The 26,692-nt window shown below is 42.6% G+C and overlaps 1 long non-coding RNA gene across 2 annotated transcripts in view; it reads left to right on the forward strand.

Moving 5' to 3' along the window:
- Positions 1 to 26,692, forward strand: part of LOC122448108 — a 37,305-nt gene that overhangs the window by 4,498 nt on the left and 6,115 nt on the right. The window contains exons 2-4 of one of the 2 annotated variants that reach the window (XR_006271502.1): positions 2,438 to 2,491; positions 6,503 to 6,615; positions 9,700 to 9,812. This is a non-coding gene — a long non-coding RNA (uncharacterized LOC122448108). Of the gene's footprint in view, positions 1 to 2,437; positions 2,492 to 6,502; positions 6,616 to 9,699; positions 9,813 to 26,692 lie in introns of those variants that run through there. The other variant, XR_006271503.1, reaches the window with a different exon arrangement.

The raw sequence follows: 26,692 nt of genomic DNA on the forward strand, positions 1-26,692 counted from the left end.
ATGGACCTGCAATTTTTACTACTTTAAAATCCATGATACTGACAAAACTTTGCTTTCTGTTCACTTGACTTTTTACTGAATTCCTTTGAGGCTGGTCTTTGCTAAGAAAATACCGTGATACAGGGCCCCAAATATTAGATGATTGTTCTTATTACCTTTGTATAAGTTAAAAACTTTTAAGTAAACTTTTAAAATGTAAGCTAATGATTTTTCGTATTAAAATGAGTACTGTGCGAATTGGCTTGAGAAACTGCAAAATCTGTAATGACCACTAGAGGGAGGTAGACAGGAAATGGGAAAGAACAGAAAATAAATCTCAAGAGTTTTCTTTACTAAAAAATTATAGTATTTTAGAGCTAAAAAGGGAGATATCAAAAGACATGATTCTCCCTTTCTCTCTCTCTCTCTCTTTTTTGGCTGCACTGTGCGGCTTGCAAGGATCATGTTTCTCTGACCAGGGATTGAACTCGGGCCTGGCAGTGGGAACACCGATTCCTAACAACTGGACCACCAGGGAATTCTCCAAAAGACATGGTTTTGATTTATGCTTCTTCCATTTAGAATATGTGTAAACTTGAACTACGTATTCCTTTTGGGACTCAGTTTCTTACTCGTATGATGAAGCTATTAAACCTACCTTAGGAGGCTAAAACAAAATTATTTTAAAGTTTACTTGAACAAGTAGCAGATGAAAAATGTTAAGAAAATAATGAAAGTGAAGAAAAATACAGGAAATTTCCCCACTTGTTAGTTAAACATAGTATAAATAATAAAGTGAATGTTAGCATATACAAATAGAATGTTAGTATATATTTAATGATATAGATGATAAAATGGAGTAGATAACTCAGAAAAAGACACTGGGCCAATATAGTAAAAAAGTCAGTATAGTGTAGATTTTAATATGTGATGGAGTCATCTAAAATAAATGAAAAAGGGACAGATTCTCAGTAAATGGACTTAAGAAACTAGTAATTTGAAAAAAAAATCAAGTTGAGCTCATACCTTTCATTATGTGTTAAAAGAAATTTCAGCTACATTAAAGAACTTTAAAACTAGAAAATTTAGGCAAATATTTATGTAACCTCAAGATGAGGAAATAAAAGAAATGAAAAAATCATAAAGGAAACGACCAATAGACTACATTACATAAAAGTTTTAAAATTCTGACAACTAACTAAAAATATTGTAAGCAAAATTTGAAAAGAAAAAAAAACTTACAGAACTATAGAAAACAAATCTGGCAGTTCATTTCATCCTCAATACAAGAGTACACACACATTGTTAAGAAAACTCTAATAATTCAATGGAAAATTTTTCTTAAAAAGGAAATAAAAATGATTAGTGTGTATGTGTCGATATATTTTTAATTTTAAAATTTATTTATTTATTTCGACCACACCATGAGGCTTGTGGGATCTTAGTTCACCAAACAGGGATCACAGCTGTGCCCTCAGCAATAAGGGCGTGGGGTCTTAGACACTGGACCACCAGGGAATTCCCATGTAATTATATTTTAAAGTGTTTTGATTATCCAGTAATTTAAAATTAAAATAGTAAGCTATATTCACATCTATTATATTAGAAAAAAATTTAATTCTAACATTTAGTAGTGGCAGGAGTGCAATGAAATGGAAAGTTTTATATACTATTGGTGGGACATAAGTCGATATAACTTTTACTGGAAAAATATTTGTATACTTTGGCCCTATAGTTCCATATCGAGGGATTCTATAGAAATAATCAGAGATGAGTGCAAAAATTTGTGCACTGTCTCCTTTTTAATAATGTCAAAAAATTATAAACCAAAAAAGTCCAAAATTAGGGGAAAGTCTCAGTCGTGTCTGACTCTTTGCGAGTATGCACACATGCTCCTTAAGTAAACTATTAAGCAGCTCTTAAAAATGAGGTATTTTTCATGAACACAAGAAAATACCTAAAGGGGAAAAAAGAACTTTACAAAATTGTGTGAAATTACTGTTTCAGCTATGGAAAATGCATGTATAAATTTAAAAAACTGAGTGAATATATCAAAAGGATGACATTCTTTCTGGTGGTGAGCATGTCATTCTTATTTTTAGTATTGTATATGTCCCAAATTTTCTGTTCTGGTTCTGCATTACTTTTATAAATCAATACATCTTTTTGAGACAATAAATGCCAATGTGCACAGCATAGAGCCTGGCTTATATCAAACAGTCATTAAATATTTGGTAGATGATAGAAGGAAGGAATTAAAAGGAGATTGATGTACTTCAAGGATGACTTGCTAGTGAAATTTCTTGATTTATAAAAAGAAATTATTCTGCCAATGAGGAAATTACAACCTGGAGGGCTTTTGGTGATGATTTTAAGAAAAACTTTAAAAGATGATAATAAAGTGGTCCCATACTTCCTGAAAGCAAATAGATCATGTGTTACCTTGTTTGTTTTCCAGGTCGATATTCTGAAGGAGAAATACATGTGGAAGGAACAAATACGGAAGAAAATGGTAAATAAATTACATCTAAATTCAATAAGAGTCTGAAAGAGAAGCAAGGTTCTAAAAAGATTCATGGTGAAGAAGTGCCGTTCATTAGAGCTTCAGGACCCGCCAAGTGACCGAGGTCCAAACAGGAAGAGAGGATGTATGGAGCCCATTCATTCTTCCTCCAAAAATAATTTGTGGTTTCTTATGTGCCAAGTGTTATGAAGGGTAAAGTCCAGGAGGTGCAACAGAGAGCAGCATGGATGAGTTCCCTGTCCAAGGGGAATTTATGGTCCAGGAGGGTTTGGGGGATACAGATGAGACTCCAATGAGAAACAAGTTGGTCACCATCTGTCTATTAATCCCCAAATAGAGTAGAAGTGATTCTGTAAATAAAACAATGGTAAGGTGAATGGTATCCACCGCCCCAGAGATAAGCCTGAGGACTCATGGTTGGTCTAAATTTGGCCAAGGACAACTTTGTTTGCTTCTCCTGTTATCTGGCTAGCTTTCGGTTTGCAGATGGAGTATGCAAAGCCAACACGGTTTTGGAAATGACTCCAGGAACCCGTGGGTGTCTGGGGAGCCGGGGGATAGGAGAGCCTTAAAGAAGTTTCCTATGCAGTGTCTTTTAATCCTCTCCATCTCCCCTCAAACTTCACTAATGCCTCCACTCCTCAGGAATGCTTTTGGAGTGAACCTTATTCTCAGGAGATTTGAATATGGCTGAAACTGGCCTCGGGTGGGTCTCTGAGCCAGGACCCAGTGAGACCCGATCCTGTTTGTGTCAGGGACATTTGGAAGGAGAGATAAGTACCAGTGCATTGGAATACTTAACATTTGTAGCTTGTGTTACCTTCTGCTAAGTTGAATTCTCCTAAAACAATTTCAGTGAAAGGATTTCATTGCACCCAGTTTCTAAGTTTGAGGGCTGATGTATTTTTATACAATTCCACTGTGACCAAGCCATAACTTCTTCTTTGAAGTGACCCTTAACTTAAGGATGTTGATTCTCTGATTTCAAGGGAGCAAGATGTGCCTAGTGTTACAGTCAGAGAGTTAGAGGAATCACCAAGCAGGGTCGTTGACCACTTAGCCGGACAGTGCGGTCCAGGTCTGTCCCCAGCTTTACAGATTCAATAACTCGATTCCTTCAGGACCATCTGGATGTGACCAGGCGCTCCGACACTGGGTCTCAATTGTATTCCCAAGTGGCGATATTGGTGGAGGAAAGGATGGGGAAAATCAAACTGGCAGTTCTTTGATAAGCTTAAAAATATTTTACTTCAATTTCAAAATTGTTAAATAGGATTTAAAGTATTCTCTCTACAGAGAGTCACAATAGGAAGAGAAAAAGGAAATTACACCAAATGCTCCCATTCACTGTGTGATAAAATGTGAGATTTTTTTCCCCCTTTTGTCCTAAAATTGCCCTGAGAGCCAAAATACTTATTATCTCTTACACTCCCAGTTGAAGTCACTAGGAACTAAGCCCCTCCTGAAGACTTATTGACAATTGACGCTGCTGAACTGGCCCTTCTGACATCCACACTCTCAACCCCATTTCCAAACCAAGGGGCTTGCGGGTCCTAAGCTTTGTGGAGGTGCAGTTAGTATTCACTGTGGGAAGCTGGTCCCTGTCCCCCATAGGGGACTGGAGGCAGGGGCGGAATATATTCCCTCTCTGTCCTCCCCAGACCATCTCCTTTCTAATTCTCTCCACGTTGACTGATGAGGGACTTTACATCCACAGAATCCCTTTTGCCATAAAATGTGGCATAATCACAGAGGTGACATCCCAGCATATCTACAGGCTCCACTCATGCTTCAAGGGGCTGGAATCTTGGGGGCCAGTTTAGAATTCTGCCTGCCACAGAGAGGATGAGGGATGAGGTACCTTTAATCCCTGAAGCCAAGTCTGGGGAGAGTCTTAAGACAGTCACTTATGAAGACTGGAGTACAGCAAAACAGGGAAACTGGACTCTTGCTGGGGTGACCCTGTAGCTGTCCCCGGGCCACAAGATGCTTAGCAGGGTAAGAAGGTCTTAGCAAGCATTCTAGGAGCCCAGGAGCAAGGCACAGTGTGTCCTCACCTCTGAAGTTTGGGAGCAGCCATAAAAGGCTTGTTACTTGCCCAGGTGGAGATTTCAGGGTGGTCCTTTCCATCGGGATTAAAGGGCTGCATGAACAGTAGGCCGGAGGGAAGATGGGGAGCTCTAACCACCCCACTCTTCAAGTCCATCCAGGTTTTTGAAGGGGACCCCTCAGTTCCTGGGGCTCCATAAGAGGGAATACATTTACTGACGGGGCAGAACCAGCAAGCTGCTGGTGGGAAAAGCGGGCAAAGGGCCAGCAATTGAATTTCAGATGGAATGCCTAGGACTGAATCTTTTTTAAAAAATTTAAAACATTGTGGTAAGATGCACATAAAATTCACCGTTTTGATTGTGGTGGTGTACAGTTCAGTGCCATTAAGTACACTCACAATGTTGTGCAACCATCACCATTGTCCGTCTGCAGGACTTTTCCATCATCCCAGACGGGACCTCTGTCCCCATTAATCTTTCCCTCTCATTCCCCAGTCCACACCCCAGGCACCCAACACTCTGCTTGCTGCCTCTATGATTGTGATGACTCTAGGGACCTCACATAAATGAAATCACATAGTACCTGTCTTTTTGTGTCTGGCTTCTTTCATTTAACACATTTTCAAGTTCACACATGTCATAGCATGGACTAGAATTTCCTTCCTTTTTATCAGTTCAGTTTAGTTGCTCAGTCGTGTCTGACTCTTTGCGACCCTGTGAATCGCAACACGCCAGGCCTCCCTGTCCATCACAAACTCCCGGAGTTTACTCAAACTCATGCCCATCGAGTCGGTAATGCCATCCAGCCATCTCATCCTCTGTCGTCCCCTTCTCCTCCTGCCCCCAATCCCTCCCAGCATCAGGGTCCTTTCCAACGAGTCAACTTTTCACATGAGGTGGCCAAAGTATTGGAGTTTCAGCTTCAGCATCAGTCCTTCCAATGAACACCCAGGACTTATCTCCTTTATGATGGACTGGTTGGATCTCCTTGCAGTCCAAGGGACTCTCAAGAGTCTTCTCCAACACCATAGTTCAAAAGCATCAATTTTTCGGCGCTCAGCTTTCTTCACAGTCCAACTCTCACATCCATCCTTTTTACAGTTTGGTAATAATCCATTGTATGTATGTGTCTGACTCTTTTTGACCCCATAGACTGAAGCCCGCCAGGCTTCTCTATCCATGAAATTTCCCAGGCAAGATGGTGTGAGTGCCATTTCCTTCTCCAGGGCATCTTCCTGACCCAGGGATCGAACCTGAGTCTCCTGCATTAGCAGGAGAATACTGCCACTGTGACACCTGAGAAGCCCCACTGTGTGTATAGACTACACTTTTTTAAAATCCATCCTTCTGTGGGACATTCTTCTAGGGACTTCCCTAGTGACTCAGATGGTAAAGAATCCGTCTACAATGCGGGAGACCTGAGTTCGGTCCCTGGGTTGGGAAGATCCCCTGGAGAAGGGAATGGCAACCCACTCCAGTATTCTTGCCTGGAAAATCCCATGGATGGAGGAGCCTGGCCGGCTACAGTCCCTGGGGTCTCAAAGAGTCAGATGCGACTGAATGACTCTCACTTCACTTCTGTGGATGGATGCTTAGGTTGTTTTCACATTTGGGCTATTGTGAATAATGCTGCAGTGAACTTGGGTGCAAAAAATTGAGTTCCTGCTTTCAATGATTTGGGGTGTATACCCAGGAGTGGAATTTCTGAATGGTATGGTGTGTCCATGTTTACTTTTTCCTGGAGCCACTATACTGTTTTCCACAGTGTCTGCACTATTGTAGATTCTGACCCGCGATGTCTGTCTGAGGGTTTTAGTTTCTCCACATCTTCATCAACACCTGCTATTTTCTTTGTTGTCAACATTGTTTAATAATTAGAATTGAATCTTAAATACAAAAATGAGACTGGTCTAATAATCAAAAACATTAGGCAACTTTTCCAATCTAGCCAATCTGATCACCGATGTCCTGCTACTCTGTGGGAAATGGGAACTCAGCGGAGAGCAGCTGGGGACGGATGCTGATAACGATGGAACCATTCCATGCTCACACCCTAACAAGGTGAGAATCTTCTGTAAACAAGTTACAGGCATAGAGTTCTTTTTCTTAAAATGCTTACTAGCTTTGAAAATGATTCATGTAAGAATGCAGCAGCCCAAACATATTTACTGCCTTGTCCATTTCACCTCCATTTGCTTCCTAAACCCTGGCTGTCCGGGTTCTGTTGCCACGAATGTTTGGAAGCTGTCTTTTTGAGTTCTTATCCCAGCTTACAAGCATCTAGCAGCTTGGACCATCCATTAAATAGAAGTATTTTTTCCCAGAGTTGAGTCTGTAGCAGAGTTCACTCTTTTCTCTTTGGGCAAAGACAGTCATCACCCTGGCCTCAAATATGACTTCTGAGACCATGACTTGAACAGTCTTCACCTCTGGGCATTATCCACTTTGTTGAACAAGCTGGTGCCTCCTCTGTGTAGTCAGGAGTCATGTTTTGAGTTGTCTGTCAGGCATCTCATTAAACTTAAATTCATTCATTCATCTGTCATCCCTACTGGGTTGTGAAAGGTAAGGCTCTCTCCTTAGGATGCTTGAGTTGGGAGAAATATAGACCAAAAAAAAAGTTAAATCATTCTGCATGGTACAGAAACAGGAGTAATTCACTGGTATCTCAAGAAGGGAGTAGGGGTCTTGAAGAAAGAAATGTAAGAGTCTAGAGGAATGGGGTTGAGGAGTGCTAGCTATAAACATGGGAGAAAACCAGAGAGATGTGTATGTAGACATTCTGTATGTGGGAGGTGATGGAACTTAGGGGAGCAACATCCAACATTGAATCTGAAGTGTTTGCACGTCATGTGGTAATTCTCTCTGCTGCTCCCAAGCTGTGTAACATCGGCAGTGCTTTAGGGAAACAGAAGGGGTCATATTCCATGATTTCAGGACAGCAAGGATGGCTAAAGCAGGGCTGGGAGTAGTGGTGTCAGAGGACAGCAGGGAAGTTGGTGACTAGGAGAAAGAAGACCCCTGTGCTCTCAGATATTTTAGAGAAAAAGACAAAAATGTTCTAGATTCAGCTGTTGTGACTGCATTTCATTTTGATATTAAGTGAAACAGTGACCTCAAGAAGTTGGAGGCCAGGGAGATGCTTAGATTATAGAATCTTCATGAACAAGAATTGACCTGGGGCACGAAGTGCCTGTTCTTCATAGAAGCTAGCATCTTCATAGGACCAGCAACGTGTGTTTATCATGCCAAATGTTTGGCCCTTGTCTTTTGGGCTCATCATCTCTCAGATCCTGACCTTCTTTCTTAAACACTTTAAAAGACCTGGAGGGAATTCCTTGGTGGTCCAGTGGTTAGAACTCTGAGTTTCCACTACCAGGAGACCCAGGGAGCTAAGATCCTGCAAGCCGTGTGGCACGGCCAAAAAAAAAAAAAAAGGTCTGGAGCCTCTCTTGCTCTCATTTCAGGAGTGTAAATAATAATAACCCTTACATCCTTATACCATTTCATGGTTAACAAAACTCATTCACTCACATTCAATCTTTTTAGAAGGTGTGATTATTCCCATTTTATAGATGGGAATAACTGAGGCTCAGAAGCGTTCGGTGACTTTGTTCAATCTCACTCGAGTAGTAAGTGGCAAAGTGGCCATTCTAATCCACTGCTCTCTGCTTTTCACCAGAGCTGCTGTTCCTGAGTCTGTGTTGACTGGGTATAGCAGTACTTTTTCCATGTATTTTCTCTCTATAAAGCCAATTAAGGGATTTGTGCTCATACTGTTGACGATTTTCAAGGTTATTAAATTACTGTTGGGGGAAAATATAAACTTTTTTTAATAAGAGTTTCAGGAATAGTCATAGACTTTAGAAATGGGGAAATCTCATTAGAAATATAGAAATCTCATCTTATTAAATATTCATCTGAGTGGAATCAGCTGAGGAAATACTATGGGAAGGCTATGGGGATGGCAAAAAATAGAAATTGTGTTTCAACTAAAGGTTGAGAACTACATAAAAATCCATTATTTCGATGGAATGCACCAAAACATTTTCCCAAAGCATTCCACAATTACTGAATGCCAAGTACAAAGTACTACTACAGACTTGTGAAAAGATTCTGTGCTTTCACAAATCAAATAAATCTAAAACAATAATTCCATGAGTAAGGATAATGTACTTAAAGCAGCATCTCCTCCAACACAGACCAAAGTCTTCATTCAAGCAAAACCGCAGAAGCTACAAGGAGTTAAGGCTACGGACTTACCTGTAGACTTACCCACAATGTGCCTAGACTTCATTGTTTCAGCCATCATCACATCTTCCTTTGGTTTTATTTGGAATCCCTTAGCCCGACTGACAGGGGTCACAGAAACAGACTCAAGACCCTGTAGGTGAGGGGCAGAGCTGGTCATAGAGGAGACTCAGTCTACTTCCTACTGACCACCCCCCGCCCCAACCTGGGCAGGACAGATGGTCCACCCTGCAAGACCTGTATTATGGTAGGAGAATAATTACTCCCAACAGGGAATCTAGACATCCCCATTTTCCAACAGCTGTTTGAGAGTAGCAGGGTTAATTGATAACACAAATGTCTCCGTGATAGGTTTTGAGTTTTGTCTTCCATCAGCTCATTTCCCACATTTACTAAAAATACAGCAAAATTAACTTAATTTTCATTGACTTTCCCTTCCCTTCATCTCCTGGGACAATGTACTTATGAGCTCTGAAGAGGAACAGGCCTGCCTAGATTCATAAATTGAATCGTTGAAGCAATTGAGGTCTGACTCTAGAGCTAAATGCAATATACTCGTAAGGCTGTCTGATTTCACCAGCAGAGAGCATGACAGATAACAAGCCACTCTGATTCATATTGTATTAAAGTGTCCTATTAAGAAATTCCAAATGTCTGAGACATTTCTAAGAGGGCCACATAATTTTTCCTTTCATAAATGCATTTACTAAAAGATGTACTTAAATTGTAAGCTCCTCTGGTGCATTAAGAATATTCAAGTTACATATAAGACTATGTCTGCAGCTTAAGCTATATCTGCAGCTCTGGTCTTATAGCAGTTTTTATACCTCAACCTCAAAATACTTTTCAGATACCAATTCATTAATTAGATGACATTTTATATTCCATTTTCAGAAGAAGAAACTGAGGCTTCCAGAAAACCTGCAGAAGGATATGGTTTCTGCTCCCCCATCTGTAGTTTTCTTCAATAAAAGACCTTTGCAAATTCAGGGACACTGCCCAGCAGGTAGAGTGATTATAAAAGCAGGGTGTTTTTACAATAGGGGTAGCTCAGTGGTAAAGAATCTGCCTGCAATGCAGGAGACACAGGTTCCATCCCTGGGTTGGGAAGATCCCCTGGAGAAAGAAATGGCAACCCACTCCAGTATTCTTGCCTGGAAAATCCCATAGACAGAGGAGCCTGGTGGGCTACAGTTCATGGGGTCACAAAGAGTCAGACATGACTAAGTGACTATATAACAAATTATTACAATAAGGCAGTAGTAGAAAAACACACTATGATTTTTGGCAAAATTGCTTTCAGACAGTTGAAGAAAGCCATAAGCATTGGAATAGAGGGATAAAAGGCTATTTAAATGTATTTTAAAAAATAAAGCATTTGTCCTCTGGCCCAGTGAAGGGTGGGAGTGGCATTGCCTGGACATCTTTAAATAAGTAAAAAAGTATCTAGTAACTAGAACTGCAGGATCCATGCGTGCCAAGGCTGTGTGTCATTTCAGCGCCAGCCTGTGGGCCCACCACCCCCTGGGGTCTGATCACTATCTCCTGGGCATGGTTTGCTATCTGAAGCCCTTCCATTTCACCAGGGCTTGCCTCCAGGAGCAGCGTACGCTGTCCTGCGGGGACAGAGCCTTCTTGGCAGCCAATTCAAGAATGTGAAGTGATGACCCAGTTCCCTTAAGAAACAAACTGGGAGGAGACCATGGATGAGGGGTGGAGGCGGAAGGCCTGGGGCTCATCAAATACCCCCAAACATCAGAGACCCACCCTTCTCCCCTGGTTTGGCTCATGAGGCACATGTCCACACATTTTTTTCACGGGAGATCAGAATGGCACCTGCCGCTCATGTCAAGATGTTGAGATCAGGGGCTTCCTTGATGGCTAAGTGGTAAAGAATCCACTGGCCATTGCAGGAGACACAGGTTCAATCCCTGGTCCAGGAAGATCCCACATGCCGCGGTACAGCTAAACCCATGTGCCACAACTACCGAGCCTGTGCTCTAGAACCCAGGAGCCATAACTACTGAGCCCATGTGCCACAACCACTGAAGCCCGAACACTCTAGAGACTGTGCTCCACAACAAGAGAAGCTGCTGCAATGAGAAGCTCATGCGCCAAAACTAGAGAGTAGCCCTTACTCTCTGCAACTAGAGAAAAGCCCTCACAGCAACAAAGACCTAGCATAGTCAAATAAATAAAGTCGTATTAAAAAAAAATGCTGAAGTCACTTACTCATTATGAAGCCATTGAATGGTCTCCTTTTTTCTTTTTTCACAAGTGGAACTGAACCACCAAGCTTGATGCAACAGAACTTGGGGATCTACTGTAATAATGACTCAGTTCTTTTGTGGCTAATAAGCAGACAAGTCTGAGTGAAGCCCCAGTTGGTGAGGTGTGACTGTTGCCGATAAAGGTTCCTGCTCACACATGCCAAGCTTAGGACTGCCTTCTCAGCTGCATTCCCAAATTCATCATCATATGCTTCCCGCCCCCAAATTCCCTCTTCACTGGATCCTTGCTGCTTCTGTGGCCTGAATTCTTCCTGACCTGCACCCCCATCTGCCAGTTTGCTCTCATCCTGGCTCCTTAAAGATCTTGCTGGTCCTTGAAGCTCACAGCTTGAGTGCTGCTTCTTCATGGAGATTTCCTGTGTGTCCCCCCAAAACTCCCATCTCCTCCTCTCTTTTTTGTGTTTGCCTTAAATATATATATTTCTTTCTTTAAATTGAAGTATAGTTGATATACAATATTTTGTTAGTTTCTGGTGTATAGCAAACTGATTTGGAGATATGTATATATAAAACTAGAGAGTAGGATTGCTATATATACATATATTGGATTGATATATATACCAATCCTAAGGGAAATCAACACTGAATATTCATTGGAAGGACTGATGCTGAAGCTGAAGCTCCAATACTGTGGCCACCTGGTGCAAAGAACCAACTCATTGGAAAAGACCCTGATGCTGGGAAAGAGTGAGGGCAGGAAGAGAAGGGGACAAAAGAGGATGAGATGATAGGATGGCATCACCAATTCAATGGACATGAATTTGAGCAAACTCAAAGAGATAGTGAAGGAGAGGGAAGCCTGGTGTGCTAACATTCCATGGGGTCACCAAGAGTCGGACACGACTGAGTGACTGAATAGCAACAACAATATTATTTTTCAGATCATTTTCCAGTATAGTTTATTATAAGATATTGAATATAATTCCCTGTGCTATACAGTTGGTCCTTGTTTGTTTATCTGTTTTATGTATAGTACTGTGTATCTGTTAATCCCATACTCCTAATTTATCACCCCCCCCAAACTTTTGTAACTGTAAGCTTGTTTTCTGTGTCTGTGAGTCTGTTTCTGTCCTGTAAATTAGTTCATTTGCATCACAGTTTAGACTCTACATATAAGTGCTATCATATGATATTTGTTTTTCTCTGAGTTACTTCACTTAGTATGATGATCTCTAGGTCCAAATGGAAAATGGCATTATTTCTTTCTTTTTTATGGCTGAATAATATTCTATGGGTATATATACACCACATTTTCTTGATCCATTCATCTCTGGATGGACATTTAGGTTTGTTTCCATGTCTTGGCTATTGTAAACAGTGCTGCTCTGATCACTGGGATGCATGTATCTTTTCAAGTTATAGTTTTTCTTTTTTTTGGCTACATACCTAGGAGTGGGATTATTGGATCATATGGTAATTCTATTTTTTCTCTTTTTTTAAACAACTGCCATCTCTCTTTCTCTTTTTATAGTGCTTGAAACATTTTGTCTGGCGGCGTAGTTGTCTCTACATCAGCCTAACTGAGCAGGCACAAGGCCCAGGAGAGGGAGGCCCAGCCTGGAGCCTGAAGGACTGCTCTGAAATGACAAGAGCTAAAGGGCACTGTTCTAGATTAGGGAGGAAGGCTCTGGGGCTCAGGGGGTGGAGGAGAAGTGCAGACAATTGTAGGTCAGGCTGGATTAAGATAGTAGTAAACAACCCATTCAACCTCTGCTCCCAGCTTCAGCTCCCTCGCTCACCCATCCCTTGCACAACTGCCTAACTTGTTTCTCATGACTCAGGCCTTGACCACCCAGGGTCTTATCATGTCTCCCAGGAATATGTGCAATGTAGTGGGGGACCCCTGAAGATGGCACAATATCTGTTCCTCCCCCAGTGATCTCCATTGGTAGAATTTCATGACAACGGTGGAGAAAGCATTTGGAGTAAAGCCTTTCCTAGGTGGCCTTCAGATTATATCACTTCAGGGACCGCCAGCTATTTCTACTCTTAAGGCTTCCCTGGATAAAGAAGGAAAAAATCAAAAAGAAATAAAGATATGGACTGTGGGATACAGAACTGAGTTAAAAAATTGAACAAAATCCTCAATGTGGCATCCCCAAGTGGAGTCCTATGTCTTACTCATTCTCAAATATTGATTCCTCTCTTTTTTTTTTACTTTAGTCCCTTAAAACAATCAACAGAGACTTCCTTGTGGTCCAGTGGCTAAGACTTCAAACTCCCAGTGCAGGTGGCCCAGGTTCAATCCCTGGTCAGGGAACTAGATTCCTCATGCCACCTCTAAAGAGGTCGAATGCCACAATTAAAGACTTCCCATGCCACAACTAAGACCTGCCAAATTAACTAATTAATTAAAAAGAAAAAACAACCAACATCAAAACATAACTGAACATGGGCCAGTATTGGAGGTTTTCCTGTTGAGTGGGCTCAATTCTTTCCCCAAAAGTGAGTTATTTCACTACTTAGTGCCTTGATTTTCCATGTGCAGAACTGTTGGTCATGCTAGCCATTGCCTCCTTGCTCAAAACGCCATCAGGGACATTCAAGCTGAAAAAAAGACTTAGGTTCTCAGTAAATATTTGTTAAATCTCTTGCTCCAACCTACTTACTAGAAGCGAGAAATACAGTGACCTGAGACCTAAGTTCCCCTTTTTAATTTTTCAACTTGGAGGAAACTACTTATTGTTTTTTTATGGAAAAAAATTCACTTGGTTCATTAAATTGTTATAATTTTCTTTTTAATAATAGGTCTGTAAGAGATAGAAATTTCCCCAAATTGTGGAAAGTATGACTTCTCATCACACTATAATTCTGATAATTATAGCTAACAGCTGCTCATTTAGTTGGTATCATTTGGGAGACCTGAGACTTACCTCTTTATTGTCCTCACTATTATAGTTCATGTTTTGATAGAATCTCTTCAAAATCCATTAAATATCCTTTTATCTTCCTAAACATTGTCCACTGGATATGTAGTACAGTGCTACCTAGTCATCTGGGTCGCTCTGCACCATCTCCCCCAACCCATTACCAGACAACAGCTGGGCAGTTTGGAGGCAGGCTGGGGGCGGGGCAGGGACCATTAGTAGTCCTGTCATTGGTCTGGCACCAGAGTGGGCCCCTCCCCCAAGCAACCAACTGTCAATGAGCGACCGTTAGTGGTCTCGCTCAGCCATTGGTCAGCACCGTAATGGCCCCTCCCCCAAGCAACCAACTGTCAATGAGCGACCGTTAGTGGTCTCGCTCAGCCATTGGTCAGCACCGTAATGGCCCCTCCCCCAAGCAAGCAACAGTCAGTGAGCTACCGTGAGCGGTCCAGCTCAGCAAAGGGTCATTGGAGTGGTGGTCGGGGAAGTGGTGGTCATCAGGCGGAAGAGTGAGGTAAGAGGCGGATCCTGGGCCTCTCCCAGGGGCCCTCCAGCTCATCTGGCCTCAGGTCGGCAGATGAACTGAGGGGCCCAGGAAACAGGTTGGGGGCCGTGTCCTGCAGGCTCCAGAGCCCTCATCAGCTGCCACCCACTGGCCAGGCCCAGGCCTTGAGGTGACCCTCTCCCCCACCTCTGACGGCAGCGGCCGTCTGCCTGGGTCACCGTCTGCGGAACCTGCCCTTCCTTCACCTGCCTTACAGGCAGCCTGAGGAGCCTGAGCACTGGTTGCATCCCGCATGCCTGTTTTTTCTCAGGGATGATGGCTGGACCGGGTCTGGAGACCTGGCCCTGAGGGAGCCACCAGCTGAGATCTGCGCCTCTCAGCCAGGATTGGACCTCAGAGGGTGACGGTTCTTCCTGGGGACTGTGTCCTTTCTTGTCAGAACAGAGAATAATATTCACTTGGTGGAGGTTTGTAGGAGCATCATTCCTTGACCATGACCTGACCTCAGGAACACAGGCTCTGCCACCAAAATGTTTGCAACAACTCACTCGCCCCTCACTCCCCTTCCCTAGAAAAGGGCTTTGCTGAGAGTTCCCAGGGACTTTGGGGTTTGGGGGGGCTTGAGCCATCCATCTCCTTGTGTGGCCCTACAGTAAACCTTTCTCTGCTCCAAACTCTGACGCTTTGGTGTCGTTTGACCTCACTGTGCATTGGGTACACAGACTGGTGTTTCGGTAACAGATAGTTTAGAAGTGTCATTCCTTCAGGTTGTCATCCATTCCTGTCACACTGAGGTATAATCGGAGCGTCATTGGTGAGCCACTGTGTTGGCTCTGACCTACATGGGTCAGGAGCACTTTGGTGAAAGGGTACAGTAGACATTTGTGAACACCATCCCAGCTTGCATCACTGCCTTTCCAGTCCCTGAGTTCTTTTTTAAAAAAAATTTATTTTATTGAAGTACAGTTGATTTACAATGTTGTGTCAACTTCTGCTGTACAGCACAGTGATTCAGCTGTGCAAATATATATACACACACACACACGCATATATATTCTTTTTCATATTCTTTTCTGTTATGGTTTATCACAGTATATTGACTATAGTTCCCCGTGCTATACAAGTAGAACCTGTTGTTTATTCATTCTACATACAATAGTTTGCTTCTACAAACCCCAGAAACCCAATCCATCCCTCCCCTATCCTCCCCTTCCTTGCCGCCCACGAGTTTTGTTCTCTATGTCTGTGAGTTCGTTTCTGCTTCATAGATGGGTTCATTTGTGTTATATTTTAGATCCCACATATAAGTGATATATCATATGGTATTTGTCTTTCTCTTTCTGACTTACTTCACTTTGCATAATAATCTCTAGGTTCAGCCATATGGCTGCAAATGGTGGTATTAGTTCATTCTTTTTTATGGCTGAGTAATATTCCATTGTATATATGTACCACATTTTCTTCATCCATTCTCTGTGGATGGACATTTACATTGCTTTCATGTCTTGTCTATTGTGAATAGTGCTGCTATGAACATCGGGGTACATGTATCTGTCTATGAATTTTTAAAATTGGGACTTTATATGATAAATTTCCTTATTGTTTAAGTCACTCTGAGTCAGCCTTTCTGCTATTTATGTCAAAGAGAATTCTAACTGACTGATAATGGAGAAGAATTTAGTACTTAAACTTGACAGAAAATCTATGTTGTCACTTTAGAAGATATCACTGGTACACTTTGTGGAAGCACATGGATGTGCACTTATTCTTTAAATTGTACATATGCATTATGTGCATTTTTGTATATATGACATTTCACTATCAAAAAGAAAATAGTTGATATCATTATCCACCCAAGCAGGCAGAATAACCAATAGCATTCATTCAAAAAATATTAATTGAATGTCTATTATTTGTCAGATACATTCTAAGTCTTAGGGATATGATTAGGGAACAAGAGAAAAATCCCCATTCAAACCCAGAGGATCTATAGGAATGTCAGGGAATGATGTGTGCTATGAAGGAAAGTAAAGAAGGTTAAGGGAGGCACAAAGAAGTGCTGTTATTTTAGGCAGTGTGGCTGGGAAGTCCTCTCTGATGAGGTAACATGAACAGAGACCTGAAGAAGTGAGGGTGAGCCTTGCAGATACTGGGGGATTCAGAAAGAGCTCTCTATGCATGGGAGCAGTGTGTGCAAAGGTCCTGAGGTAGGAGTGAGCTCAGAGCACTCTGGACACAGCATGGAGGCAGGTGGGCTGGGGTGCAGGGAGTAGAGAAGTGGGCATCAGAAAGGAATCCAGGGACTTCCCTGGTGGGCTAGTGGTAGCTGCTACTGCTGCTGCTGCTAAGTCACGTCAGTCGTGTCTGACTCTGTGCAACCCCATAGACGGCAGCCCAACAGGCTCCTCTGTCCCTGGGATTCTCCAGGCAAGAACACTGGAGTGGGTTGCCATTTTCTTCTCCAATGAATGAAAGTGAAAAGTGAAAATGAAGTTGCTCAGTCGTGTCTGACTCTTAGTGACCCCATGGACTGTAGCCTACCAGACTCCTCCGTCCATGGGATTCTCCAGGCAAGAGTACTGGAGTGGGTTGCCATTGCCTTCTCCAGGTCTAGTGGTTAGGACTCTGCAATTCCACTTCAGGGGAAAGGGGCTCGATCCCTGGTCAGAGAAATAAGATCTCGCATGCCATGTGGTATGCCTCCGCCTCCGCAAAAACAAAAGGCAGTCAGGAAATCCAGCAATGACAAGGACTTTGATTACCTCAGAGAGAGATGTGGTCTGTTGGGAGGATTATGAAGGAATATTAGGACCTGAATCAGTATTCAAAAAAATCACTGTTGGGATTTGAGGCAAACAGTCTGCAGAGACTAAGGACATGGGGGCTCTGGTGCTGCTTGCAAACGCTTGCAAAAAGCACTGACCTGAAAGAGAAGAACACACAGGTTATTGCATTTCATGTTTTGTCCCCAGAGTCATTCTGCAGGATGCCCTTCCCACTGATGACTAGGGAGCCTGTAAACACAGCCGGAGTGGTGCCTGTGACTTTGCAGAATGTGGGAGTGCCTGCCCTGGGTGTTGGGTAACCTCTGACCTGGAGGCAGCCCTGGGAAGCCAAAGCAGCAGTGAGCATGAACCTCATGATCCTGCTGGACCCCCAGGCTCTGCTTCTTCTCTTCTGTCCAACACATCTGTACTTTAGCCCATGGGCTGGTTCTATGTAACATGATTTCAAAATGAATATTTAACATAATGTTCTAGGAGTTGAAATTTAAAATGCTCACTTAACCTAACCAGATTTCTTCTATGTTTTCCAAAAGGGAGAGGGTAAAGAGAAGAGGTTTGAAAGAGCATTAATAACTCTCCAGATGATCTCTGAATACTCTTTCTATGGAAGGATTAAAGGTTTCTTTGAGGCCACAGGCCAAAATGCCCCCCTGCGGTGTTGCATTCAAATTAACTAATGAGATAAGCCTCCTGTTTTAGTTTCCTGTCTTGGGTTATAATTGCTGCTGCAGCCTCACTCATCATTTCCTGCAGGTTTTCCTTCTCTGGCTGTGATAAATATTAATGCCTTTAATTTTTCATTCCTCCCTTGGGCCTGGAATTCTGTGAAAAGTGAGATTTTCTTGTTCTTGAAGCTTTTTCAGTGATGAGCAATTTTCATTTTCTGTAAAAGATTCTCTTAGGTTAGTTTTAAATTTAGACCTGCACTTTGGTTTTCTTTGACTGTTTTAAAAAGACTGAGAAGCCTATAGCAGCCAGAGCTGAATTCAAGGATTTGAAGTTCATCATAATTTCTTTTTCATTCTTTTCTCTTGAGAGTCCTTCACCTGGGTTGTCAGTTCCCTGTGATTCTAGACAGCATTCGGTGTGTATAGGAGCATGTCCTTTACTTTGCTCAGATACAAATGTCATATCTTTCATCAGGTTTTCAAAATATTCTTACTAAAATAAACTTAAAACATTCAGAATCCCTGCTTAATTAACCATTCTGGGGAGTATTGCTTTGGGCAAATCTAGTGACTAATCCTTGAGATACGTGGAAGCAAACATAATCATATCTTCTAGAGACTGTAGGGAAAGGCTCTCTCCTCCCTTAGATCCACAGGGCATTTGAATTAAAGATGATTTCCACTTCCCCACTCCTGCACTGCACAGATGCAGAAATGGATTTCTCAAATCTCACAGCTCTAAAGCAGCAGAGCTGGGATGTGGGATTCAGTTTATCATCATAAGCAAGGTGACACCCTAGCACTCCGCCTCCCAGACTCTTCTCTCTCTATTAGGACACACTAGTTTATTCCCTCCAATGTCGGCAATTTCATTCCAAGTAACATTTAGTAATGGACAAGAAACCTAACAAACCACACAAAGGGTCTGAATGTCATAAACCTGAGAAATTATTTCTTTAAAAATTTTTTTTTATTTGGTCACACCGGGTCTTAGTTGCAGCACTCGGCATCCTCAATCTTCACTGTGGTGTCAGGATCTTTAGTTGTGGCATGTGAACTCTTAATTGCAGCGTAGGGCATCTAGTTTCCTGACCAGGGATTGAACCTGTCTGTGCTCCCTACAAAGGAAGCACTGAGTCTTAACCACTGGATTGCCAGGGAAGTCCTAGAAATCATTTCTTGTCCTTTGCAGCCTACAGAAAATAGCCCTGTGCTTATCATGGGCTCCAGCCATTGCATTGTTGGTTATCTCTTTGTATCCATGTTCCCCATCTCCCCTGGGATTTTGGGGGCCCTGAAGATAAGGACCTTATTATGAACGCTTTTCTGTCCAAGAGGATGTGGCACACAGGCCTGAGCACTATTTGTACATTCCATTGCACATTTAAGGCCTTGTTTAGGTTTTCAGGATCATTATTCTTAAGCTCAGTGCCTTCAAGGGTGGGGCAGATAATGAAGCACAAGTGTAGAACCACCCGGACCCTGGAAACAACAGAAAACCAGGACATTCTTGCTGCATCACAAACATTTGAGAAAATACTTCTGAGGCCAGACTTCCAGCTATTATGGCATGTAAAGGTCAGTAAATCCTCTCCTCCACAAACAGCATGAAACTGGACAAAAAACTGAGAAGCATTTACTCATGAAAAATAAATAGAGCTTCAGGCAAGAACAGCAGGGTCTGCAGCCTCTGTGTCTGCCTCCATCCCAGCCCTCTTCCCAGTTCTGGTCAAAATTTTATCAGCAAGGGATTGACCAGAAAAAAAGATCAAGTTCACTGCCAAAGGGTCAAATCAACATTGGGCAATGGGTAGAAACCTGCAGCATTGACAATAACAGGAGAAATTGGCAGGAGACAAATGGGGAAAACTCCCATCTCTGCAAGTTTGAGAATGTCTCCTGATTGGGGTAGGTGGTGAGCCAGCTACAAATTTAAGAGAAAATCTTGGAAGGGGAGTGCCAAAGGGTTGAAACGGACTCCCCACCCATCCCTGCCGGCTGGGAACCTGTGCGTATGTGCAGGAGGGACATAGGAAGTGCCCCGTGCATCTCGAATCCATGAGTGCTCATTGCCATATGCAGTATAGCTGTGAGTTGCTATAATCGCTTTTCAGAACAATACAGGGTGTAAATAAATATATTAATTAAAAGCTGTATTATTAAATAATATATGTTGGGAGAGGGCTCAGGAGAAAAGAGCCGTTAAAGACGTGGGAGCAAATCCAGGGAGAAGCGATGGACATGGTAACAGACAAAGCATTTGCTTACCTGGAAAAGCTCTTTTCCTGACACCCTAAATATACAGGCCTGACTCTTGGTGCTTTTCTCAGTGCAGGCTGGCTCCTTCATGTTGCTTAAATCTTGCTTGGGAGGAAAAAAAATTAATGTGATGTGCTTAACACAGTGTTGCAATGAGAAAATTCAGTATAAGTGTGTGTTGTTAGGAATGGTATAATAAGGTCTTTTTTTTTATAATAAGGTCTTAAAGACATTCCTGCCTTGATCCAGATTTCATGGCTCTATATCATTTTGCCAGGAATGATGAAGACCCAAATGTTAAGACGCCTCCTCCATTGCCAGCTCTTGATCTGTGACTTCCCTAGGGAACACAATAAAGCCCAGTAGACCAGAGGTTTGCTCAGAATTTGGGGCTGATTCAGCCTGGTTCTTGGGCAGAAGACTGGTTTCATGTGTGCTCTGCTGCTTGGGGCTTGTGAGACCAAGAAAGGCCTTTTCTTGAGACTGGAACAGGGCCCAGAAATATGTGAACATTTGGGGGTGTTGGGCTGGCATGAGTGACTGATGACCCCCAAAGACACCCCACTTCCTTCCTCAGGGTACAGTGGCTTCTATTTACAAGGAGGCAATGAACCCCTAGGAGAAGAGACACCCAGCAAATATTTGGTGGAAAACATCCAGCTAAGTTCCTAAAGTGCCGTCCTCCCAGGGCCTTGCAGATATTGGGTGCCTCATCCTACCATTCTCAGGTTCCCAAGAGGTACCCCAGGAGGCCAGCAACACTATATTTGTACCCCCAGCCCTTTCAGTGAACCACCAAGATGCTTCTTGGACCTGAGCGGCTAGCCCCTTCCTTCTGAGGAGTGAGGTAATGTGGCGGGTGGTTACAGAGTAGCAGGGGTGTGTACAACAGTAAACCACCACTTGTGCCTTTGGGGAAGGTCCTCTCCCTGGAGCTTTCGTTTTGATTTTCTTCCACTGCTCTTGAAGTCTAGCCAGGGTCCAACCTCATGCCTCTGTAGACAATTCTGAGTTTCAGATATCTAAAGTCAGGGACCTACCTCCTACAATGTTGTGCTCAGAAAGTGGAAAGGAGGGACTTTGCTGGAGATCCAGTGGTTAGGACTTCACACTTTCATTGCAGGAGGTATGGGTTCAGACCTTGTCACGAAACTAACATCTCACATGCCACATGGTGAGGCCAAAAAAAAATAAATAAATAAAAATAAACTCAAGTAAGGATCTAAGGAAAAAGTGGAAGGGATAAGTAAAGAGGTCAACAGACACATTTTCTCACTGGCAGTAAAATTCTCTGAGAGGATGCCAAGGGCAATATAAACCCAGCCCGAGCAAGAAATCAAAGCATCATTTAAAAAGCAAACAAGCTTCATGGGCAAGGATTTCTACTCCCTTGTTAAAGGCAACTTTAGGACTAGACAAAACAAACAGCAGTGGAGGAGGGTTATTAAATGTGAATTTGTGTGTGCTGTACAGAAATATTTTCTACTTGATCACTCGGTCTGTCTCTTTCTCTCCCCCTCTTGATATTCTGTATAAGGATCAACGGAGGAACTTGTTAAAATTGCAAATACCTGCATTCCTCCAAACCCTGAGGTTCTGCTTCAGCAGGTCTGGTATGAAACATTCCAGGTGATTCTAATATGCATGGCCCTAGGAGGAAATTCTGACAATCATTGATGATTGTTTCTGAGCTACCAAGAGGCTCAGACCTACCGTCTGGTAGCTCAAATGGTAAAGCGTCTGCCTACATTGTGGGTAGACCTGGGTTCTATCCCTGTGTCGGGAAGATCCCCTGGAGAAGGAAATGGCAACCCACTACAGTATTCATGCCTGGAAAATCCCATGGACTGAGGAGCCTGGTGGGCTACAGTCCATAGGGTTGCAAAGAGTCGGACACGACTGAGCGACTTCACTTCACTTCACTTCACTTCTGAGTTACCAAAGTGAAGACAGTTTTAGTCCACTCTTGAACACTCTAACGAGTAGGACCCTCATACTTCTTTTGATTTCTTGCAGTACCTCTCTCTACAAAATTTTATTAGGTGCATAGTAGTTCTCTAATAAAAAAAATATTTTGTTATACAGCATCATGTTATATAATGCTGACTCTAAACATGTTGAATCCAATGCCTTTTGCATGTAGCAATCTAGTTTTCCCAATTAGGCTTCCCTGGTGGCTCAAATGGTAAAGAATCTGCCTGCAATGCAGGAGACCTGGGTTCAATCCCTGGGTTGGGAAGATCCCACGGAGAAGGGAATGGCAACCCGCTCCAGTATTCTTGCCTGTAGAATTCCATGAACAGAGAGCCTGATGGGCTACAGTCTTCAGAGTCTCAAAAAATCAGACACAACTGAAGCGACTTAGCAGCAGCAGCATGCCAATACTATCCTGTTTTGATAGCTGTTGCTTGTAGTATAGTTTGAAGTCAAGAAGCATGATGCCTCCAGCTTTGTTCTTCTTTGTCAAGCTTGCTTTGGCGATTTGGAATCTTTCTTGGTTCTATACAAATTTTAGGATTATTTGTTCTATTTCTGTGAAAAATGCCATTGGAATTTTGATAAGGATTGTATTAAATCTCAAGGTGGCTTTGGGTAGTATTAACAATATTAGTTAATATGGGCATATTAACAATATTAGTTTTTCTAATCCGTGAGCATGGAATATCCTTCCATTTATTTGTATCATCTTCAGTTTCTTTCATCAGTATCTTCTAGTTTTCAGGGTAGAGGTCTTTCACCATCAAGGGGAAATCTCGAGTTCCCATGCTTCATCCTTGCTTCTCCGCCTCTTCATTCTCTCTCTTTCCCTGTTAAGAATTCTTTCTCCTTGACCTTTCTTCCTTTTGTAATCCTTTCACTAATTGTAAAGAGCTTTCCAAGCAAAGCCAGAAACTGCTGAACCAAGATAAGAAGCCTTCTCCTCCTTGCCAAGAGCTCACTCATTCATTCACTCATTCATTTGTTAATTCCATAAATAATGGTTGAGTGCCTACTTTATGCCAGACATGTCCTCAAAATGAGAGGTGAAGAAGACAGGCAAGGTGCCTGCTCTCATGAAACTGATAATTGTAGTGGAAGAAAATAGACAAGAGAGGAAGTAAGAGCAGAGGAAAGAAAATCAGGGTTGTAACTGCTGAGAAGAGAATTAAAGTGAGATGGCGGATGGTGTGACCAGAAGACTCTAGACTGGGTGGTTAGGGAAAAGTAATCTCAGATTAAACATCTGAGAATCATCTCAACATCAAGCAATCATTATGCTAATATCAGAAAGATGTGCATTCAGCCAAGAGGGACTATGTGCTCAGGCAGTTTAAGATCAGACCAAATGAAATACAATTAATGGTATAATTTTGTGCCCCCACTAAGTACATTTTCAAAAAATCTTATTTCTCTTTTTCATATCTTTATTAAAATGGACTATTCAGAATCATAGCCAACAGTGGAGAAATGGAGCTTAGCAAGTAAGAGAGCCTACTGAGAAATGTTAGCCACTGAACAGAATAATCAGTTCTGATAGATTTTCTTTCCACAGTAATTAATTTGCCACCCTTCCTAGGTGGGAATCCTGCCTTTTCTTATTCTCAGAGTAGAAAAGAAGAAAAAACCCAGCCCAACCCAAAACATCCCATCTCATCCCATACAGAAATAATTGCTATCACTCACCAGCTCCAGCTGTGAAAGAAGGGCTTACCATCAGGGTACGAGGTCATTAAATTCTGTAGTGATTGGAGCAAAGAAACAGAGAAGAGGTGAAGTTTTTGGAAAGAATGCTCCAGGAACTATACCCTTCCTCCTTTGTTGTTTAGAGCAAACTTGCAATAAAATACTAAAGATATATGTTATAAATTGTTTGACCAATACAGCTGTGGACTGGATTGTCACTCCCAAATTCATGTGAAGTCCCAAACCCCTCATGTGACTGAATTGGAGATGGGGGCCTTCAAGGTGGTGATTGAGGTTAAAGCGGGTCATAAGAGTGGAGCCCTGATTCCATGGGCCTGGTGCCCTTATAAGCAGAGGAAGAAACACCAGAGATCTCTCTCTGCCACGCGAGGACTCAAGGAGAAGGCAGCCATCTGTAAGTCAGGAAGAAAAGCACTCGCCAGGACCGGACTGTGCTTGCTCCTTGACCTTGGACTTCCAGCCTCTAGAACTCTAAGAAAATAAATTTCTGTTGTTTAAGCGCCCTAGTCCATGGTATTGGGTTGGCAAAAAAGTTTGTTCTGGTTTTTCCATTATGGAAATACTTTGTTATGCTGCCTGAGCAGACTAAGACATCACTCATCTCCACTGGTATGGAGATGGTGCAGTAAAAGAGTGGAGGAGCATGATTCCCCCACCCCTGGTCCAGGGCTGGAAAAGTATCTAATGAGATCACACTGCCTCAAATTAAAAAAAAAAGAATCTCATTTTCATAACTTGTAACTAATGTAGTATTTAAAGTGAAAGTTTAATAATTTAAAACTGCCATATGACCCAGCAATCCCACTCCTGGGCATACACACTGAGCAAACCAGATCTGAAACAGACACGTGCACCCCAATGTTCATCGCGGCACTGTTTATAATAGCCAGAACATGGAAGCAACCTAGATGCCCATCAGCAGAGGATAAGAAAGCTATGGTACATATACACAATGGAATATTACTCAGCCATTAAAAAGAATACATTTGACTCAGTTCTAATGAGGTGGATGAAACTGGAGCCCATTATACAGAGTGAAGTAAGCCAGAAAGATAAACACCAATACAGTATACTAACGCATATATATGGAATTTAGAAAGATGGTAACGATAACCCTATATGCAAGACAGAAAAAGAGACACAGATGTACAGAACAGACTTTTGGACACTATGGGAGAAGGCAAGGGTGGGATGTTTCAAGAGAACAGCATCGAAACATGTATATTATCAACTGTGAAACAGATTGCCAGTCCAGGTTGGATGCATGAGACAAGTGCTCGGGGCTGGTGCACTGGGAAGACCCAGAGGGATGGGGTGGGGAGGGAGGCGGGAGGGGGGTTCAGGATGGGGGACACATGTAAATCCATGGCTGATTCATGTCAATGTATGGCAAAAACCACTACAGTATTGTAAAGTAATTAGCCTCCAACTAATAAACATAAATGAAAAAAATTTTAAAATTAAAAAAAATAAAATTTTAATTTTTTTTCATTTACAGCAAGCTATTTGAAATGTTTGTTGAGTGAATAAATAAATCTATGAAAATGATACCATAATATGACCCCACAATAGGTAAGAGCTGTACGTTTACATTTTTCTGCCAGTATTAAGGTCAGCTTTATGTTGGACCAAGACTGGACCTGTATTAAGCAGGTGTATATCAAGAGCAGAGCCCAATGTCGGGGTGCAGGATGACTTTAGGGGACCCCAAGAACTTTTGACTTGATGGGTTCCTTCCTCCATGAAAAAAATTTAAAGTTATGTTTTATGATGACATTCTTCTGATTTTAGAAGAAATGAACATGAAAACATTTTTGTGAGCTGGTGAAAGTATCGTGCACCCCGACAGAGGTTCCTTCTCTGCATCTGGAGTCTGAGTACTGTTTCCATCACTTCTTAGCTGTGAGATTTGGGAACAAGCCCTTGACATCCTTATCTATAAAAATGAGATGAAGGAAGGTGTAACAATATGGAGAAAAATCTTTGTTAGAAAGAAACTTGTTTGATGAAGGGGTTCTTGGATAAGGGTCTCAGGATGGGGTGCCCTGGAAGAGTCATGCTGCCTCGTGAGGAGTGCGGAGTGAGCTAGAGCCAAAGACAGAAGCATCTGCCCTTCCCTCACCAGGCCTGGCCAAGGAACTTTGGGGTCAAAGGACAGAAACGTCAAAGCCAGAGTCTTTGGAAGAGGCTTTTCTTCATCTGCTCAGGTCATCCTCAACAATATTCCCATTTCCCTTTAACGCTTTCTGAGCACTGAATCTTTGTTGGGGGAGAGAATGGTGCTGAGCTTTGCTCTGAGGGCCTGGGTCTAGCACAGAAGCAGCCTCCCCCTTCCCCTGCCCTGAGTTATGTGGGGAGATCTTGGCCCAGTGCCTGAGAGCTCTCAGTACACACTGCCCTCTGATGTGAGCAGCCCAAGGCAGGCGTGAAAACACGGTTCTGGCCTCATTCGCAGCATCAGCGCTATGTTTAGCTAATAAACTAACCGGCCGGATGATTGTCCAGGGCAGAGCTTCTCAATTCAATTGGTGGTGATCTTGTCCCTCCCTTCTTCCCAGAAGACATCTGGCAAAGTCTGGACACAATTTTGGTTGTCACAGCTGGCCGGGGAGGGTGCTATGGGCATCTAGCAGACAGAAGCTGCATCGCACAGACAGCTCCATGACAAAGCCTCATCTGGCCCTGAATGTCCACAGTGCCGAGCTTGAGAACTCTGATATGGAGCCTTTCCTCTGATGACCACCCAGAATGAAAAATCAGAGAGCAGTCTTTAAAGCACACTATGAGGTTGGTTTTTTCATACTGTTCATGGGGTTCTCAAGGCAAG

The sequence above is a fragment of the Cervus canadensis genome, chromosome 10 (assembly GCF_019320065.1).
Source record: "Cervus canadensis isolate Bull #8, Minnesota chromosome 10, ASM1932006v1, whole genome shotgun sequence".
Lineage (NCBI taxonomy): Eukaryota > Metazoa > Chordata > Mammalia > Artiodactyla > Cervidae > Cervus > Cervus canadensis.